This window comes from Malus sylvestris, chromosome 15 (genome assembly GCF_916048215.2).
Source record: "Malus sylvestris chromosome 15, drMalSylv7.2, whole genome shotgun sequence".
In the NCBI taxonomy this organism is placed as follows: Eukaryota; Viridiplantae; Streptophyta; class Magnoliopsida; order Rosales; family Rosaceae; genus Malus; species Malus sylvestris.
In genome coordinates this window covers 27,775,725-27,793,104 of record NC_062274.1, presented here as the reverse complement: position 1 = coordinate 27,793,104, position 17,380 = coordinate 27,775,725, and the positions used below count along the sequence as shown (strand labels likewise).

General features: G+C 39.5%; 2 long non-coding RNA genes across 2 annotated transcripts; one reads left to right on the top strand and one right to left on the bottom strand.

Moving 5' to 3' along the window:
• Positions 1-5,931: 5,931 nt before the first annotated feature.
• LOC126602228 (uncharacterized) lies at positions 5,932-6,843 on the bottom strand. Its single transcript, XR_007616043.1, has 2 exons — positions 6,657-6,843; positions 5,932-6,575 (listed from the first exon to the last, which is right to left on the bottom strand). It is a non-coding gene; the product is annotated as an uncharacterized LOC126602228 (long non-coding RNA).
• An 8,153-nt stretch (positions 6,844-14,996) lies between these two features.
• On the top strand, positions 14,997-16,347 carry LOC126602227 (uncharacterized). Its single transcript, XR_007616042.1, has 2 exons — positions 14,997-15,805; positions 15,890-16,347. It is a non-coding gene; the product is annotated as an uncharacterized LOC126602227 (long non-coding RNA).
• The last annotated feature ends 1,033 nt before the right edge of the window (positions 16,348-17,380 follow it).

Sequence of the window (17,380 nt, the reverse complement as noted above, 5' to 3'; positions counted from 1 at the left end):
ACCCTCAGACTATTCTATAATCAAAGGATGTAAATTAGTACCCTGCCACCCAGCTGTAAAGGGTGCAAGCATATCATGCCCCTTAAAACCGAGGGCTTTTTCATCAGTTGTTGATTCTTCCTTTTGCACAGATGACCCTGTACCATAGGACACGGCCAGAAAGGGAACCACAAAGAGATGCTCCTGTGGACTTCTAGATACAGATGTCAATTCGAACACATGAGCAATGAACGATAATTTTGCGGATAAGTACTTTGAGTGTCATTTATGAACACTAAAGTTGAATTAACGCCATCAAGGGCAGCTCAATTGATGTCAATGTGTTATTGATATTGAAATTTTAAAATACATACAGAGCATAATGCATCTCTTACACCAACAATTGTACCTCTCACTGAGCTAGAGAGCAATGTCCCTGCAAAATTTTCTTAGTTTTCCTCCATTGGCTGCAATAACACGAAAGCGTGAGACCTGGAGCGGTAGCAAATACAGTAGCATATTTTGTGCATGAAACAAGCTGGGTTCTGAGATTGGATATAAACAAAAGCAAACCGAATGATGTGAAGAAATGTTTAGCTTAAAAAAAAAAAAAAACAGTAATCATAGGCAGCAATCACAAATAACAATTTGGCCATGAATATGTAAGCATATCAAAATATATACCCATTTTGCTAAAAATATTGCAAAAACTGCAAATCTTTTGACAGTTATGCTCATTTTGCTAAACATCCATAACATAATGGCAGCAATTTACACAAAAGCTTATTATATTAATACCCCACAAATTATTGAATAAACCTCTCATACTTAATACACCCTATATTTGCTATTTCAATTAAAAATTATCTTAATACACCCCACTTCCTTCCCCATAATACCCTCACACCCCACATTCTCAAAATACATCTTACATTTTCTACATACACCCCACATTTTTTATACACTTCACATTTCTCAAATCTTATAACACTCATTTTTTATTTTTCCGAATGATTTCAAACCATCTGAACGTTAGTTTTCCGAATGATTTGAAAAATGTTTAGGTTCATTTGAACGTTTTTCAATAACATTAATAATGATTTCAAAGCTACCATGTTGTTTCCATTTTCTTGTGCATATTTTGGTCGAACCAAGTCGACCTGCAAGAAAGCATCTTAGAATAGCGCAGCAGTTCAGGGGCCATGGTTTTTGAATTATGAGATTCATAAGTGCTAATTATTGAATTATAAGATTGAGTAAGACTTCGAGGGCCATGGCTTTTGCTCTCACTCTACAATCAGTTCATGATCTCCTATAAGGACATAGCCATACTATATTCACTGCAACCATTGCCTAGTTGAAAATCACCATTAAAAAATAGTGTTCTTTTTACAAATGTACTCTCGCCTGACACTGGATATATTTCAGTTCAGTTTCTAAGAATCATACAACCATTGCCTTGTATGCTATCTTGTTTAAATACACCAAAAATTTGTATCATATCCTCATTTATTTGCTAAGAATCATCATACAACTCAATATCAATATTAGTCTAATACTTTAATCAGTAAATGGGGGGCATAGTCTTATGCAAATAGTCAATAAAGCTTCTTATTTGGATGCCGACTGTAATTTTGACAAAAGATGTCGCCTGGGATTTAAGCATATGTGGGTTCGTTTTCAATTCCACCATTAAAACCCATGTCGTCTATTTTTAATATTAGGTGGTAATTTTAGGTATTTAATTCTTCATGTAATCCCTGTGATCGCTAAAAGATGAATATGAACATAGAAGCTTAAATAATGCAGCAAAACCAAGATTAAATAATTATCAATGTTGTCTGATGAGTAGATTTTATATTATATATTTTACCCTAATCTTAGTATATTTTGGTTAATATATTGGAAGAATTTTGATACTTTGAATTGTATTTTCAATATAGGACTTTCGACTTCCTCTGGAGCAAAACAGGACCAAATGGACGAATTTTGGAGTAATTCCAATTGGAGGACGTTCGTGAGTCACTTAGCTTGATCGTATCAAAATTTTGGATTTTTCCACCAAGCGGTTATTTTCTGACGATGAAATAAAGAAGCAGTGCGCAGTGCTGGAAAGTGACGTTTTTGGGCTTTAATTGCGTTTTTGGAGCCCAAAATGACCTCGGATGGGTTCGTGGCCTTCTGGAAAAGTGTTCAGAATATTCCAAACATTCAATCCAACTATATTGGGCCAGTTTTGGAGCAGCTTTTGGGCCAAAACGTGGCTGTTCAGATTTTAGACGAATTTTACTATTTTTATTTAGGGTTTTTATTAATTTTAGTTTGCTAGGGTTTGTGTGGTGGCTTAGCAAATATATTGCTTGGCCGTCTACAGTTTTAGGACTACGCTTTATTTTACGCAATATTGGAGACAGAGAGAAGTGCTAGGGTTTTGAAGATTTTCTACTTGAAGGTGTTTTCAATCCTTTTCTTAGAAATATTTTCTATGATTTCAATTATGAATATGTGGAACTAATTTCTTTTGCTAGGGCGAAGCCTTGAGCCTTAGCATGAATATGTGATTTTTATTTAATTGTTTATGATTGATTGCATGCATATTTTGAATTGTTAATCACCGGGATAAAAACTATCTAATTGTCTTAATGCCTGATCACCATTAGGATCTTTAGAAAAGTAATTTGATGCAATTTTGGTCGGAAGGTTCCCTGAAATTGACGCTGGCTTCTTGTGATTAATAATTGTAATTTCTCTTAAGATGAATATCACGTCTTAAGGATTGCATGGTTTTTCAAAGGATTTTCATAAAGCATAATGAGTCTTTCATGTTTAGATTTGATCCGAACGTCCGGACAGGTTGCATGTTAGATATACGTTCTATGTTGGAGGTTCCAAGTAGAATATGAATTAGGAAAATCTAACCTTCAAAGTGGCATGTGTAGATCATAAGTAATTGGTAAAAATTCATAGGATTGCTAGGTGATGGTGGAACCCTAGTGCTTTCTTAATTTGATTTTCTCAAAACTGTTTTCTTCTCTCTAATCCTAATATTGCAGATTGTTTATTTTAATTCATTAAATTCGTTTTTATTTTAATTAGGTTATAAAATCAATCACTTCAATTTCTATTTTACAATAATTAAATGGAATCTGATTAGTTCGAATTATTTAATAATCCCTGTGGAGATGATCTTGCGAAATCCGTTTATACTACAATAACCTTGTGATTCTTGCAAGTAAAATAGGAGATTTAAACCCGTTCACATTCGTCATGTGAAGCTTTTGAAACACTGATTTCGTGTTCCATTCGTCAAAAATAATTTTTCTCAATCAACATGTTTGTAGTTTCATTGATTAGGTTTTATTCAACAATGAAGGGTGAGAGGGGTTTTGATAGTTGAAGAAGATAAATAATATGTTAAAAGTGATTTGGGGTGTATTTAAAATTTTTCTATATTTTTTTAAACCTAATAGGGTCAAAATTCTCATTGCATAGTAGGGTAAATAAGTCATTAATATTACATTTTAATGTGGGATGCATCCAACATTTTATGGGATACTAATATAAAAAGCCTTACACAAATTCTACCACCAAATTCATAGATAAATTTGTAAAAATTTATAAAAGAAAAAAAAGAATTTCAAAACAAAAATTATGATACAGAGAGGGAAATTTCAATACGTACTCGATGTCATTTATGGGCTTTTTTTTATAAAACCCCAAAATGCGAAGCAAACGACGAAGATGACACAATTGATGAGGGCCTTGTCGAAGATAAAGCAATTAAAACGTCAAGAAGGACGGAGCCCAAAGCCCGTTCCGTCGAAAATCGAGGTCGAGTTTGAGGTGAATTGGATGACGGAGCTTGTGGGTTCTTCGATTGAGGTTCGAATCTGAGGCCTTGTTCGTGATTTTGGGTTCGGGGCTAGTTGAAAAGGAGAGGACGCAAGAAGAGAACATGACGAAGCAAAGGTCTTAGAGCACTTCCTCCCCTCTCAAATCTCCTAGGGGATAGCAAATTAAGGAGAGTGCATTCTATTGAGATTTAAGGTATTTTATTGGATTTATATATCCATAGAATTTGATGAGTTTAATTGATTTTTAGAGATTCTATGTATAATTTTGATTCATTTTCCTCGAAATCTCAGGGGAGGAGGTGAGATTTGGGAATGCTAAAATACACTATGAAATCTCTCAAATTCTCTCAAATTCTTCATCACCTAAAATATTATAAATTTCTTTAAAATCCTAATTGAATACCCTCGGATTTCTAAGGATTTTAATAAACTATTTTAAAATTCTGATTGAATACTCCTAGATTCATTAAAATAATTAAAATAATTTTAGAGAATCACTTAAAATCATAATTTAATACTTCTAGATTCATTAAAATAATTAATATCTCTCAAAATCCTAATTGAATACACCCCTATGAATCCCCTCCCTCCCCCAAAACTCCTCCACCCCATTCCACTCACCTAGGCTAAAATCTACTAGCCTAGTCCTAGGCCATGTGAAGCAAGGCTGACATCTAAAAAAAATTAATTAAAACTACAAAAGAATTATTAAAAAAAATCCTAAAAATTAATTAAAAAAAATAATATATATTTTTTTTCTATAAATACCTAACCATGTTCTTCCACCTTATACCACATTTCAATATTTTCAAATACTTCCAATCAATATTTTATTATCATCCGAAATAAAAATTAAATTATCTTTTATTATTTTATAAAATAGTTTTTTTAATATGAATTGCCACAACTATTTAGTTTAGGATTTGAGATGCACTTGGGTAGTTACTGTTCACTAAAGACAGTTGCTATTCGCTTGGGATGATTGAATTGCCTATTGTTCGAGGAGCTGTTTAGGGTAGAAATGCTTTTATGGAGTCCATGGTTTAGGGGTTCTCCCTAAGAAAGTCTAACGAGTTCTTTAGGTGAGGCGAGTCCTCATTAGTCACATTAAAGCTAGTTCTAGAAGGCAACAAACACAAACTAACTAATATTTAATCCAGTCTAGTCCAATGAAAGCTAGCGAGGGCAAACAAACGCCCCCTAGACCTTAATCATGAGGACTAAACACATTGCAAGCCCGAGAGTCGTACAGGCTCCACGAAGAAAGGGCTGCACCAATCTCTAATGATTTTACAATTGTTGGTAAAGAAGCCCTTCTATAAGTCCCCTCCAACAAACGCCGAGTTTCCTTCTCATGGTCCTTTTCCGAGTGCACAAACCATAAACACCACTACCAACAACAGTCCCGGCTATAGAATATGAGATTGAACAAACCACAACCATAACTAAAACTAGGAAAGCTTTGCTTAGCAATCGCCACTCATAATCATTTCCTTTTCTTTTAAATTCAACGTCTTAAAGTTTAATTTTTGTGAATAACAAGTTCATATCATTTTATTAAAATGAAATTATATCAACAAACTTCCAACATGACCTAGCCCAAATTATATTGTCACAATAAAATCAGGAATTCTACTAGAGGAATAAAATGAATCAAGATAGCGTTAGAATATTCTATCCTAAATAAGCAAATGCGTCAACTACAAATTAAGTTTCAACAAGCATAAAATCAAACTTTTAAAAGATGAGATTATAATGGATATCCTTACTTACAAGTGATGAATTATCCTGATAATTAAGTTTTCCTTTTCAAATCATTTCGAGTTCAAATCTTCTCCCATCCCAAATTACAATATCATCGCACAACATTGCAAATTTAGCCAGCTCATGGGCATTTGATTACAACTCCTAGGAACATAAGAAGTTGACGCTCGGTATTTTATTAATTTCTCTGTCTAATCTCTACAAACATGCATTTAAGGCTAATTTTATGACCGATGTCATGACTTCTCTTTAGTCATTCAGCTCAATCTTCATCTTCGTACTTCAAATTTGATTATAAAAAATATAGCACGAATAGAAAAACAAGAAAAACAAATAAAAATAAAAATAAAGATCATTACGCTCAAACTTAGCAAAAATCCAAGCCTCCATTGTCACCAAAATGGCCTTATTAATTAGCCTTTCCTATAACCTCACAAAACGAAACCTCTCTTGAACCCACACAATGTTACTCAGAAACCGCCTCTTGGCCCTGCATATCACTTCCTTCTTATCACCGACTCCCCTTCCACCTATCAAAACCCGACCTTTCACTCTCTCCTTCCGAACCCTCCTCTCAAACCTTACCTGTCGGAACCAAAACCCAAACCCGAAACGCCATGTCTCAGCTCCAAAAGCCACGGCTAACTCAATCCTGGACAAGACCGTCCTGTTCATGTCGCCCGGGGTCGACCCGGCCGAGGGGAAGATTGAGAACATGGTCCTACCCGGGTCGAACATCGTGCTCGGACCCTACGCCGGCGACGCCAAGATTAAGGAGGTGGAGTTCGTGAAGAGCAGTGCCAGAGCTAAGGAATGTCCCAAACATGACCGGCCTGAATTCGCTATTCTGGGTCGGTCCAATGTGGGCAAGTCCTTGCTCATTAATTCCTTGGTTCGCAAGAAGGATGTTGTTCTTGTTGGAGCTTAAAAAGACTTCACTACTTCGGAGATTATCTCACAAAGAAGAATGTAATGCAGCTAGGTAAGAGAAAGAAAGAATACTCAAAGTAAGAGAAAGAAAGAATACTCAAATATTACACAAGATTTTTATTCACTCACAAACTTAGAACAAGAGGAATACTCAAACACTTTTAGAAGCTTTGTTGCATTTTCTCACTTGGCACTTTCACTTCTTGCTCTCTTCGTTGTTTCAAATGGTGTGGATGCCTTCTCATTTTATAGGTATGGATGGAACCTTGGAGAAGCATGGAAGCATCATGCTAGAGATATCTAGATAATTCCACTACCTTCCTAAGATAGAATTATCTACACTAATCTTGTATGTTGGTGGAATCCTCACCATTCTTCTAGATTCTTCCACTAACTTGAACTTTGCTAAATTCTCTAGCATGTGCATAGATCTTTCTTTGTGCATGGGTTAGATCCATTATCTTTGGGCCAAGACAAGATTACAATTCAACAGTTCTTACATCTAAGAAACCAGGTTTGTTCTGGGCTTTGATTATTTTTGTGTGAACTTATGCAGTTTGAATGTGTTTTGGCATCTGGGTTTTGATTATTTTTGTGTAAACTTATGCAGGGAAGACGAAGCTCGTCAATCATTTCTTGGTCAACAAAAGTTGGTGTTTGGATTAAAAGTTAACTTTGGGCTCAAGAAAGGAGCTGGCCCAAAAGGAGGCCCGAAAGGGAAGATAGCCGAAGCCCAGTCAAAACCCAGAAGGAAGAAAGGGCCTTTTCTGACCTGGTGCAGCTCATGAAGACCACTTGCTTACCTACCCAAGGGCCAAGTGGTATAGACTGATCAGCTACACAGCCCATAAAAAGTACTTTATGATGGCAGTACATGTAAAAAAGCCGATGAGTCATCACCCTCAAACCGCATTCGGGCAAGGCTGTTGCTACAGAAGACCAAGCCGAGTTGTCTATATAAGAAGAAAGAAAAACCAGGAATAAGGACACTCAATCAAACAAACAAATGCAAGCACAAACTCTGTTCAAAGCCAGATTTGCCTTCAAAACAAAGCTGTAGTCAGCCTTCATCCCTTTCGGGATAAGCCTTCATCCCTCTCGGGATAACCCTATCTTCAACCCTTTGTAATAGCTCTGCTACCTTGTTCAACCTTGCTGTAGTATCGATTAATCTTTTGAAATCTCTCTCTCTCTATCCCTCTAAGCTTTCAGACCTTTGACAAAACTACAAATATAGGAACCTGCAAGACGAGCAACCTTACCCGATAAGGTTTAACCTTGCCCGACCTTCTTTGCTTTGTCTTTGTCTTTTCAATATGTTGTATACTTCCAGTTATATGCAAGTTATTTCTAGCAATATGACTATTAAAAGGCTTTCTCAGTACTTGAATCCGATTTGAATATATCGTCAGTGTTCAAACCAGATCCAAGTCCTAAGCCCTCGGGCATGTAAATCTGATCAGTTAAAAGTCCTTGGCCTCAAGGCATAAAAAAGAAACTTATGTGGACTTAACCCATCCACGACAGTCCTTGATAAACGAGAAGTCCGAAGTTACTTGGGGCGCAAGTAATCGACCTACTCTCTAGTTTTCTTTCTATTATATTACGATTACCATAAAACGCTTGAGCATGGAATGGATTCTGATGGAAAGCCTCAAGGCCTACACCTAAGGCCCCACAAAGGCATCCATTTGGATTCATTCCGTTCTGCGATCTAGAGAGTTTGAGTATAAGAATGAACTCTGATGGGAAGCCTCAAGGCCTACACCTAAGGCCCCACAAAGGCACCTATTTGGGTTCATTCTACTTCTTGGACTCAGGTAATCAGAAGTATAATAGTTAGAAAACTCCGGCAATCACGAGAACAAATATGATGTGTTCGAGCACCGGTTTAGTTATTGATGGGAAGCCTCAAGGCCTACACCTAAGGCCCCACAAAGACACATGTTATAACTAACACGGTTTCTTGGATACATACATATATGCAACTAAAACGCGACATCCATTTTACATCTGCCATGCTAAAGATGGTAGTGGCACGCCTGAGCACCTAAATGTTAACCTTGATTGTGAGCCTCAAGGCCTACACCTAAGGCCCCACAAAGGCACATCTCAAAGTTAACGCTGTCATTCTCTTTCAGCCTTGCCCGAAGAGTCTTGCTCGACGAGACTTGCCCGACTAGACTTGCCCGACAACGCCCGACAGCGAAGCAGAAGCCCGACAGCAGCCCTCAACCGGCGCCAACCTCCAGGGGAGCTGTGTGCTCGTCGACTAGGAAACATCCCCGACGGAAATTCCTGACGCGAACATAGTTTTGGCACGCCCGGTGGGATCTCAATTGGATCAAAAGATAGATGTCAAAATGCCAGAAGGTTTACAAACCACGTTACTACAAATGTTGCAAAGATTGGAGAAAGCTTCCACAGGCTTTAGAAAAGAAACAGACCTGGTTCCTCCCGAGGGAAAGAGACTTAAAACCAGCCCGCCTGAAGAGTTGGTGGTAGACAAACCTGCAGTTCCTTTTTCAGAAGTCCCTGTAAATATGATCAATATGACATGGGCTGAAAAGGGAAAAGAAAGAATTACAAGGGAACCAGAAGAGAAGAAATTGGCTGAAAAACCTACAGGAGGGGTGATTAAAACACCCGAATATCCAAAAGCAGCCATAATCAAGGGGATGGTTATGTGCAGTAAGTGCCAATGCGAGTGTGAGTGCGAAATTCCCCCGGTTGGAGTCCTCATTGACCGTGAACTAATCAGGAGAAAGGAAGAAGACGTCAGAAGAGAAGCCCGCGAAAAGATTAAGCAGGAAACAAAAAAGGACACTTCTCGAAGCGTTTTTCAACGACTAGGAGGTGATTCCCAACCCAAAGCTTTGTCAGAAGTATTTCGAAACCATGAAGTTTCTGAAGAAGCAGAAGATATGGAGGCCAAAATATGAAGGGGTACAGATCATCCTCAATGTGGCCAGATGGGGAGGGAAATCAAGAGGATTGATGGCATGACCAATCCTGTTAGAAAAGAGCATCCTGCCCACCTCGGGCGAAAATGGTACGTAGTCGGGAAGAACGGACAGCCTACCAAACCAATGGGAGCCTCCATGGTCATGAGGGTTCAAAGGCAGCACAAAGCCTACATAAATGCCCTGAAGACCCCCACAACATCCGAATCCTCCAAAAATCACAAGTTGGAGAAAACAGCATCTGGGGGAAGTAGTCAGCTCCGTTGGAGAAGTAAGAAAGAGGTGGAAAAGGCCAACAGCAAGACAGAAGGCGAGGGGGATCACGTGCCGCAGAGCCAACACCATGAGATGTATAGGATCTTGAGGAGAGCTCAAGAAGATCTAATCATGGTGCCAACCCCTGGATGGAAGCCAGAGCCTATTTGCTTTGGAACTATTTCATAGTTAGAGCGGGCAACTTCTTGGGATTCCTGGTGCATCAAAGAGGTGTAGAAGTGGATAAGAACAAATCTCGGGCAATAATGGAGTCACCTTCACCCATCAACAAGGTGCAACTCCAGAGGTTACTGGGCAAAATTAACTTTTTAAGGAGATTCATTGCTAATTTAGCAGGCAAGATCCAGCCACTGACTCATTTACTAAGGTTGAAAGATAAAGAGAAATTTGAATGGGGACCACCGCACCAACAGGCCTTTGACAGCATCAAGGCCTATTTAACTTCTCCACCAGTGTTGGTGCCACCTCAAAGGGGAAAACCCTTGAAGCTGTATATTTCTGCCTCTGAAAAGTCAATCGGGAGTTTGCTAGCCCAAAATAATGAAGGCGGGAAGGAGCAGGCAGTGTACTACCTCAGTAGAATTCTGACCGAGATAGAAACAAGGTATTCCCCGGTAGAGAGATTATGCTTGGCTTTATATTTCACTGCCAGTAAATTAAGGCATTACATGTTACCTTGTCACGTGCACATCATCGCCAAGCCAGATGTGATAAAGTACATGTTGTCAAAGCCAATGCTCACATGAAGGATTGGGAAATGGATTCTAGCTTTATCGGAATTCAGTTTTCAGTACGTACCCAAAGGGCAGTTAAAGGTCAAGCAATTGCCGACTTCCTAACCGAGCATCAAGAATCTCCAAGTGAGGTGATCAATATCCCGGGAAGCTTAGAGGTTACTAGCATTTGGATCCCGCCGAGAAAAGATATTTCGGGCAAAGAAGACTGGGTCCAGCAAGAGATAAGAAGAGTAGCTGGTCTCTGGATCACTCCTTGGAAGTTGTATTTCGATGGATCCTACACTCAGAAGGCTTCAAGAGCGGGAATTGTAATTGTAAACCCTCAGGGAGTTTATCATTATTATTCATTTCTCTTGGACTACCAAGGGAATACTAATAATCGGGCAGAGTATGAGGCCTTAATTATTGGTCTGGATATCTTGATGGATTTGGGGGCAGTAGAGGTAGAGGTCTTTGGGGATTCAGAGTTGGTAATAAACCAGTTAAATGAGGAGTTCAAGTGCAGACATATTACAATGGCAGGGTATTACTTGGCAGCTACGCAATTATTGAATTTCTGGGATTCTGAGATATCGGTCAATCATGTTCCCAAGGAATCCAATTTAGCGGCCAACGAGATGGCACAACTAGCCTCAGGAGTGCCAATACAGGAGAGGAAATATGGGGTAGATGTCGAGATCCAAAGGAGAAACATTCCTTCCATCTTAGAAAGGGGATTCAGTCTAGATATAATGGTGCTAGAGGCTGAGATAGAAGATTGGAGGTCACCTATCATTCATCATTTGAAGGATCCTTCCTCGCCTACAAGCAAGAAGGATAGACAGCAAGCAACCAAGTATGTCTTATGGGCGATGAACTTGCTAAGAAAAACTCCAGATGGGTTACTATTGAAATGCTTGGGCCAAGAAGAATCCATGAGGGTAATGGCCGAAGTACATGAAGGAGTATGGTCAGGCTGGAACGAAGATGAGATGGTTGCTTATGAGGTATGGTTATTTCTGGCCCGACATAGAAAAAGATTGCAAGTCTTATGCCCGAGGTTGTGAAGAATGTCAGAGGCACGGACCTCTTCAGCATGTGCCCTCGGTACCTTTAAATCCAGTGGTCAAGCCTTGGCCCTTCAGAGGGTGGGCGATGGACTTCATCGGGCAAATCTATCCAGCTTCTAGCAAAGGGCATACCTTCATAATTGTAGCAACAGATTACTTCACCAAGTGGGTGGAAGCATCATCAGTAAAATCCATAACTTCAGCCACAGTTAAGAATTTTATCGAGACCAAGATTCTGCACAGATATGGGGTGCCCGAAACCATAGTAACGGATCGTGGGCCATCTTTTATTTCAAAAGAAGTTGAGGAATTCGCAAGTAAGTACAAAATAAAGATGATCCAGTCCAGTCCGTACTACCCGCAATCAAATGGCCAGGCAGAAGCCAGCAACAAGATCCTGGTCAACATTATCAAAATGATGGTGATCGATAGCCCAAAAAAATGGCATGAAAATCTGGGGAACATTTTGTGGGCATACAGAACTTCTAAGAGAGCAGGAACAGGGACAACTCCTTATGCTTTAACTTTCGGGCAAGATGTAGTGCTCCTCGTGGAAATCAATGTGAGTTCTTTAAGAATTCAAAATCAATTTGGATTGCATAGTGAAGAGTATGTCGAAGCCATGTGTCAAGGAATTGAAGACTTGGATGCCGCCCGAATTGAAGTTTTGAACCAGGTTCAAGAAGGAAAGCGAGCCGTTGCCCGAGCTTATAACAAAAAGGTGAAGATGAAATCCTTCAAGGAGGGAGATTTAGTATGGAAGACAGTCCTCCCTCTAGAAGCTCAGCTCAGGGGCTTTGGAAAATGGAGCCCGACATGGGAAGGTCCTTTCATTATTAGTCGCGTTTTGGATAGAGGGGGATACTACTTGGCGGACCTTAAGGGAAACAGGCATAAACATCCCATTAATGTTAGATTCTTAAAGAAATATTGTCCTACGTTGTGGGATGTCAGAGACTGTTATATCGAAGAAGATGCAAGGTAAAGCAAGCTTCGGGATATCAATGTGCAGTATATATTTATCAATCATTCAAGAAGATGGAAAAACAAGTGTTGCTGAGACAATATATATTTCATTTCGACAAATTGATGAAATTTACAAAAGGTTCTAAGCCAACGCATTACAGTCAATTCTCTTTCTGGATGCAATGGGATCTTCAGCTGATTTTCCGATGTCTTCATGGATGGAACCCGATTGGATGATCGGGTTGTGCGGCCAACATGGGCTTGGTAAAGGATCCTCAGACAAGACCATCGCCGTAGGTGATGGTCAAGCCCGATTTATCACCGCAACAAGCGGGAAGACGAGCCTGCGAGAGGAAACCGTCTGACCAAGGGTGTTGGAGATAGTGGGGTGTTCGACCAAGGGTGTTGGAGATAGCAGTCTTTTGATGAAAGCCCTTTTTCTCACGAAAAGGGAGTTTTAGGAAACCCCACTCAAAGCCTAAGGAACCCATTGCTCAGTTTCTGAAACGCTCGAAGATGATGGAGGAGAAGGCTGAAGAGGATTTGATGGCTTGACAGAAGAGATTTCGAGCCAGAATTTATAGAGCCCCAGGGGATAGTTCAAAGGTCGTGAGAAGAGCAAGGGGAACGGGGTTGCCTTCATCCTGTTTAGAAAACACGAAGTTCCAAAAGATTGAGATACACGCATGCGGATATTCAATCAATGATGGCGCCTGGGATTCCAACCTTAACATTGATTGAAGGGGGCACTGTTTGGATTTAAAGTTAACTTTGGGCTCAAGAAAGGAGCTGGCCCAAAAGGAGGCCCGAAAGGGAAGATAGCCGAAGCCCAGTCAAAACCCAGAAGGCAGAAAGGGCCTTTTCTGACCTGGTGCAGCTCATGAAGACCACTTGCTTACCTACCCAAGGGCCAAGTGGTATAGACTGATCAGCTACACAGCCCATAAAAAGTACTTTATGATGGCAGTACATGTAAAAAAGCCGATGAGTCATCACCCTCAAACCGCATTCGGGCAAGGCTGTTGCTACAGAAGACCAAGCCGAGTTGTCTATATAAGAAGAAAGAAAAATCAGGAATAAGGACACTCAATCAAACAAACAAATGCAAGCACAAACTCTGCTCAAAGCCAGATTTGCCTTCAAAACAAAGCTGTAGTCAGCCTTCATCCCTCTCGGGATAACCCTCTCTTCAACCCTTTGTAATAGCTCTGCTACCTTGTTCAACCTTGCTGTAGTATCGATTCATCTTTTGTAATCTCTCTCTCTATCCCTCTAAGCTTTCAGACCTTTGACAAAACTACAAAGATAGGAACCTGCAAGACGAGCAACCTTACCCGATAAGGTTTAACCTTGCCCGACCTTCTTTGCTTTGTCTTTGTCTTTTCAATATGTTGTATACTTCCAGTTATATGCAAGTTATTTCTAGCAATATGACTATTAAAAGGCTTTCTCAGTACTTGAATCCGATTTGAATATATCGTCAGTGTTTAAACCAGATCCAAGTCCTAAGCCCTTGGGCATGTAAATCTGATCAGTTAAAAGTCCTTGGCCTCAAGGCATAAAAAAGAACCTTATGTGGACTTAACCCATCCACGACAGTCCTTGATAAACGAGAAGTCCGAAGTTACTTGGGGCGCAAGTAATCGACCTACCCTCTAGTTTTCTTTCTATTATATTACGATTACCATAAAACGCTTGAGCATGGAATGGATTCTGATGGAAAGCCTCAAGGCATACACCTAAGGCCCCACCAAGGCATCCATTTGGATTCATTCCGTTCTGCGATCTAGAGAGTTTGAGTATAAGAATGAACTCTGATGGGAAGCCTCAAGGCCTACACCTAAGGCCCCACAAAGGCACCTATTTGGGTTCATTCTACTTCTTGGACTCAGGTAATCAGAAGTGTAATAGTTAGAAAACTCCGGCAATCACGAAAACAAATATGATGTGTTCGAGCACCGGTTTAGTTATTGATGGGAAGCCTCAAGGCCTACACCTAATGCCCCACAAAGGCACCTGTTATAACTAACACGGTTTCTTGGATACATACATATATGCAACTAAAACGCGACATCCATTTTACATCTGCCATGCTAAAGATGGCAGTGGCACGCCTGAGCACCTAAATGTTAACCTTGATTGTGAGCCTCAAGGCCTACACCTAAGGCACCACAAAGGCACCTTTCAAAGTTAACGCTGTCCTTCTCTTTCAGCCTTGCCCGACGAGCCTTGCCTGAAGAGTCTTGCCCGACGAGACTTGCCCGACTAGACTTGCCCGACAACGCCCGACAGCGAAGCAGAAGCCCGACAGCAGCCCTCAACCGGTGCCAACCTCCAGGGGAGCTGTGTGCTCGTCGACCAGAAAACATCCCCGACGAAAATTCCTGACTCGAACAGTTGGTACTTTGTGGATTTGCCTGGTTATGGGTAAGGCACTTCCTTTTTTCGTATAAAAAAAAAAAAAAAAACCAGCTTGTGGCCTTTAATCTCCTAGGTTATGTTATCTCCATTTGTGACTGTTTGGAACTAGTTGCGCTGAAGAAAGTCTTGAACTTTATTGGAATTAGCTCTAGATCAGTTGGGTTTGAGTTTGTTCATACAATGCAAGTCAGGTAATGTCAGGGAGACCAAATTTGAAAAGCAAATTATGTGTCACCAATCCATGCAAGTCAGTATATGTATCAGTGAAGTAATGAAGAATACAAATTAGTATAGGAAGATGCTCTACGCACATGAAACTAAGTTTTCACTTACTAACCGTTATCCTGATTCCTACATATTATTTGACATGCATTTCATTGCCTACCGCTTCGTAATGAATACAGCTCTCTTGCCAACCAGATCCCACATCCCAGGTAGTCGTGGTCAGGGCTTTGGTGACTTGAGTTTTTTACAAATGCTGAATATTTAAGTCCTATGACATTATTCTTAATGGGTCCTGTAGTTCTTAATCTAATTTACTAAGTTTCCATCATGTCACTCACTGACATTGGAAAATGATTACTTTTATGAACTTGTTGTGTAAGCTGTATTTTGTATAAGTGGTGGAGAGAGCTTGCTGGAATCCCTGTTTCTGCTACTAAAATTTTAATAGCGTGCAGCGTTCTTGTCACATATCCCCTTAAGTTACAAGTTCCAAGTTTAAGTGTATTTGATACGCACTAGTTGATGTCAAAGGTTTCTTTTTGAACAGAGATACTCTTGTTATCGTCCTACTCCTTGTTGATGCTAGTGTTCCGCCTCAGAAAATTGACCTAAACTGCGCTAATTGGCTTGGACATAACAATGTACACTGCTCTTCGATATGAAATAACTTTATGTTAACTTCTTCATAAATTGCTCATAATTCGTGTGCTCTTTCTGCTTTTTAGATACTGATGACTTTTGTCTTCACCAAGTGTGACAAAATGAGGGCGGGCAAAGGTAAAAGGGCAGATGAGAACCTCAGGGATTTTCAGCAGTTTATCAAAGACAACTACCACGTACCTCCCCCGTGGATCATGACTAGCAGTGTAACTGGCTTGGGCAGGGACGAACTTTTGCTCCACATGTCGCAACTTAGAAACTACTGGGATCAATAGCTCTGCATGACAATAATAGTGGCCGATTCCTCCTCAACTTCAGAAAGGACACGAAGAACAAGCAACTTCAACTTGGCTGCTTATGGTCTTTTACTCTTTCTTGTGCTAACAGTTTTGTTACTGGTTACCATAAACTCTGCAGACGAAGTCCTCGGCTAAAAGTGATTCAGATTTGTAATTTTGGCTGTGGAAACCAGAAAGATGTGTTATTCTTTGTGTATATATAAATGAATGATGTTTTCAGAATATGCAGAAACACTTATTGAGTTTCATCTGTATGCCATTATCTATGGGATTGATAAGCATACTCTTTTTGTCATCCTACACACCTCTTGTCCTTTGTTTTCGTTTGAATTATTCAATTCGGACCAGAAATAAAAGATGGGTGTGAAAATCAACTCCGACTTTCGGATTTATCTTTTCATTTTCAGACTTTGTCTTTCCCATGTAGGTTTGAGTTGCTGAAAGTTTTGAGTTTCTTCTCATAAGTGTTTTTAAATTTATCTAATACCTTGAGAGCATCTAATATGTAGATATGCAAATTTGAGATATAAATATCACATTTACGTCTTATTTTACATTTTAGAGAGATGTATATCTTAGTTGTAACAAATATAGAAATGTCGTATTTATTTCTCTTTGAATAGCAGGGTCAACCTCTGAAAAATATATAAAACATGTAATTTATATGTTTATTTATATCTTTCGACCAAGGTAATTGTTTTGTATTTTTCCTACCGGAGTGTTTTCCGGCCAACCAAATTTTGCGTCTTCCATTGAAGATGCTCTGGTGAATTTTTTGAGAACTGCAGAAAGTCGCACATGTTAACATTGATGCCATGCCTAATTTACTCTCGGCTGTACGAGAAAAAAACCACATACAAAACAGAAAACAAATAAAAACCAAAAGATTCTTTTCAGAGCATGTACGACAGATTAGTCCATGTTCTCCTCTCCTCCACTTGTTTGCAGCCGCTGGGCCTTTGAAAAACTTTCGTGGCGGCAAGTTTCAATCATTGTCAGTGGCAGTTGTGGATGGTCACCAATCTGCAAGACTGCTAACTGTACGTCTGTACCTAGGTTCTAAAAAGCGTCAAGTAGTCAGACAGAAGGGTAGGTCCTAGCCCCTAAGAGTCTAAGCGGGACCTGATCGTGTTTTTTTATTTTTTTATTTTTTTTAAAATTAAATTTATTATATAACAATAAAAACATATAAATAAGCTACTACAATTAACTGAATACATAAAATTTGTTGTAATCATATTTAAAATAGGAATGTAA